Source organism: Mesoplodon densirostris, chromosome 19 (genome assembly GCF_025265405.1).
Source record: "Mesoplodon densirostris isolate mMesDen1 chromosome 19, mMesDen1 primary haplotype, whole genome shotgun sequence".
Classification (NCBI taxonomy): domain Eukaryota; kingdom Metazoa; phylum Chordata; class Mammalia; order Artiodactyla; family Ziphiidae; genus Mesoplodon; species Mesoplodon densirostris.
In genome coordinates this window covers 17,349,514-17,353,505 of record NC_082679.1, presented here as the reverse complement: position 1 = coordinate 17,353,505, position 3,992 = coordinate 17,349,514, and positions in this window count along the sequence as shown.

Here is a 3,992-nt window from a genome sequence, read left to right as displayed (position 1 = left end):
TCTGGGAAGATCTCACATGCCGCGGAGCAACTAAGCCTGTGTGCCACAACTACTGAAGCCCACACACCTAGAGCCCATGCTCCACAACAAGAGAAGCCACCCCAACGAGAAACCTGTGCATCACAACGAAGAGTAGCCCCCGCTCTCTGCAACTAGAGAAAACCCACGCATAGTAACAAAGACCTAACGCAGCCAAAAATTAATTAATTAATTAATTTTAAAAAACATGAAGGTGGGGAGTTAGTGTTAATGGGTACACAGTTCAATTTGGAAAGATTAAAAAGTTCTGGGGCTTCCCTGGTGGCGCAGTGGTTGAGAGTCTGCCTGCCAATGCACGGGACACGGGTTCGTGCCCCGGTCCGGGAAAATCCCACATGCCACGCAGTGGCTAGGCCTGTGAGCCATGGCTGCTGGGCCTGCGCGTCCGGAGCCTGTGCTCCGCAACGGGAGAGGCCACAACAGTAAGAGGCCCGCGTACTGCAAAAAAAAAAAAAGTTCTGGAGAAGGATGGTGGTGATGATTGCAGGACAATGTCAATGTACTTAATGCCACTGAGCTGTATGCTTAAAAATAGTTAAAATCATCAATTTCATGTTATGTATATTTTACCACAAATTTTTTTTTAATTTTTTTTTTTTTTTTGCGGTATGCGGGCCTCTCACTGTTGTGGCCTCTCCCGTTGCGGAGCACAGGCTCCAGATGCGCAGGCTCAGCGGCCACGGGTCACGGGCCCAGCCACTCCTTAATATGTGGGATCTTCCCAGACTGGGGCACGAACCCGTGTCCCTTGCATTGGCAGGCGGACTCTAAACCACTGAGCCACCAGGGAAGCCCATTACCACAATTTTTTTTTTAATTCATGAAGAAGAACTACAGAAATATTGATATTTTCTATCAACAGTGTTTATATAATATTCATAATACTAATAAACATTCTTATTCAGGATACATTATTTAAGTGGCAAAAATATACAAAAAAATTTATATAATTAATATCTGAATTCAAACTACTTTTAAGAGAAATAAAAGTCATATAAATACCCCAAAGGAACCTCTGGTTCATGATAATGGTTAGACTCCATATGAATATATCGGAAGAAATATATATTCTTCTGTCTAGAAATGTTATATTCTTCTGACTATGACAGAATAAAAATAATAAATTGAATAAAACATTAAAACAGAAAGGATGACATCTGAAAATTTTGAAAATTTGAAAACTTTTTGGAGCACACAAAGTGAATGGGTAAAATTTAATTCATTAATTGACTGATTAACTAAGAAAGCAAACTAACCTAGAGCAGTGGATGGTCTGGCACTCAAGTAGGAGGATGAAGTGGTACATCTGGGAGCTTCCATGTGGTTCCCAGTGCAGATATGACATGAACTGAGGCCCCAATCATGACGGCTAATTGAGAGACTATCTCCAGAATGAAGGACCAGTTAGCCTGTTCCTCTCTCCCACAAAAGTAGGACCTCTGCTACATCATTTGCCCCTTGCTGGGGCCCAGATAATGGTTTTCTTAAAAGATCGTAGGATTTTTCTGTTTCATTAGAGTGCCAGAAAAAAAAATTTTTTTTAATCCAAAATTCTGACCCATGCTACATGGATGAACGTTGAAGACAGTACGGTAAGTGAAATAAACTAAATATAAAAGAAGTATTGTGTGACTCCACTTACATGAGGAACCTAGAGTACTCAATTTATAGAGGCAGAAAGTATAGTGGTTGTTGTCAGGAGCTGGGAGGAGGAAAGAATGGAGAGTTATTGTTTAATGGATAGAGAGTTTCAATTTGGAAAGATAAGAAAATTCTGAAGATGGATGGTAGCGCTGGTTGAAAAACAATGTGAATATATTTAATGCCACTGAAATGTATGCTCCAAATGGTTAAAATGTTACACTTATGCTATCTATATTTTACCACAATAATAAACATTAAAATCCAGCTATATGCTGTTTCCCAGAGACATATCCACAACAGAAGAACATAAAAAGATAGAAAATAAAGAGCAGGAAAAAAGAAAAGTCAAAAGAAACCTAGAACAACAGTATTAGAGACAGGCAAAACAGATGTTAAAAGAAAAAGTGATAAAGGGGTATCAAATAATAATAAAAGGAAAAAATCGCTAAGAAGGCATAACAATCCTTAACTTGCTTATCTCTAACAAGATACATATACAAATTTATAAAATGTATAAAGCAAATATAATGAAAGATTTAAATCACCACTTTCAGAAAATGACAGATCAAAAAGGTATTTTAAATTTTTGTAATGACAGAAGACTTAAACATTATAAATAACAAGCTTGAAACAATGGAAAAATATAGAACCCCACACCTGACAATTATAGGATACACATTATTTTCTACCAACATGAAACAGATAACAAAAAGACGAACATATACCTTTTCACAAAGAAAGGCTGGGGGGAAAAAAGAAGTGATATCATTTAAAGAACATTCCAAAACAACAATGCAATAAAATTGGATGCTCACAACAAAAGATAGTCCCCAAAAGTGACCCATGAAGTACTCTCAGGTTAGGTAATTCAAAACAATCCTCTAAGGACAACTAATAAAGCTGAATTAAACATGATTTTTAAAAATCTTCTTAAAAGCAGAGGCCAGCTAAAAAAGAGAATGAAGAATTACTGAATCAAAATCTAGGAGGTTAGAACCCAGAGAAATAACCTAGCATTCAATACGCCTTTTATCTGGATGGCATTTAACAATTCATAAGGCAAAAATACAAAAACTGAGTTATAGTTATGAAATAAGGTAGATAAAAGTGAAATTGCAAGATCCACACAAAGCAGAAAGTCTGACAAACACTCCTCCATTTAAGCTGGGACAAGACCCCAAGACTTTGCTTTTTCTGGATAATTCTGAGAACCTCAGCCTTGAAATTGCTGTAAGGTAATCCTAAACTAGTAGGGCCTGCAGACTACTGGTAAAGCAAACAAAAATTCTTTCTGGAAGAAGATTCAATTGTCCTATGTCTCAAAATTTTCCCACAAGCAGGTTTTCAAATACAATAACCAGAATACAGTCAAAGAGTACTAAGCATTCAAGGGGGAAAAAAAGACCCTATCATCAAGAACCAGCAGGGAAAAAAAGAGACAACAGAAAGACTTCAAAACAAGAACCTTAGATAGGACTTCCCTGGTGGCACAGTGGTTAAGGATCTGCCTGCCAATGCAGGGGACAGGGATTTGAGCCCTGGTCCAGGGGGATCCCACATACCGCAGAGCAACAGAGCCCATGTGCCACAACTACTGAGCCTGCACTCTAGAGCCCGTGAGCCACAACTACTGAAGCCCGCGCACCTACAGCCTGTGCTCCGCAACAAGAGAAGCCACCGCAGTGAGAAGCCCACGCACTGCAATGAAGAGTAGCCCCTGCTTGCCGCAGCTAGAAAAAGCCCGCATGCAGCAATGAAGACCCAATGTGCCAAAAGAAAAATAACCTTAGATATTAGGCTTTTAAGACCTAGATTATAAAATCACTATTTTACTATGATCAAAGAAATAAAAGAAAAAGTTGCAAATGTCTTCAGGGAACTGTATACTTTAAAATGTGGCATCACAGAAGTGAAAAGGTGTCAAATAGCAGTTGTACAATTAAAAAACAATAAACAATATTAAAAGTTCAATGGGCAGATTTAACAGCAAATTAGACACAGCTGAAGAGGTCACTGACAAACCAAAAGAAAAGTCAGAAGCAACTATCCAGCATGGAGCATGAAGAGAATATGTATAAAATATAGATGAAAAGGAACAAGCTCAGAGAATACAGTGAAAAAGTCTAATATACATTTAATCAGAATTCCAGATAAGAGAATAAACAGAGGCAATATATGAAGATATAATGAATGAGAATTTCTCAGAACTTACAAAATTCACCAACCCATAACTTCACAAAGCTTAACATATCCCAAAGAGGATAAACATTTTTTTAATCCACACCTAGACACATCATAGTGAAACTACA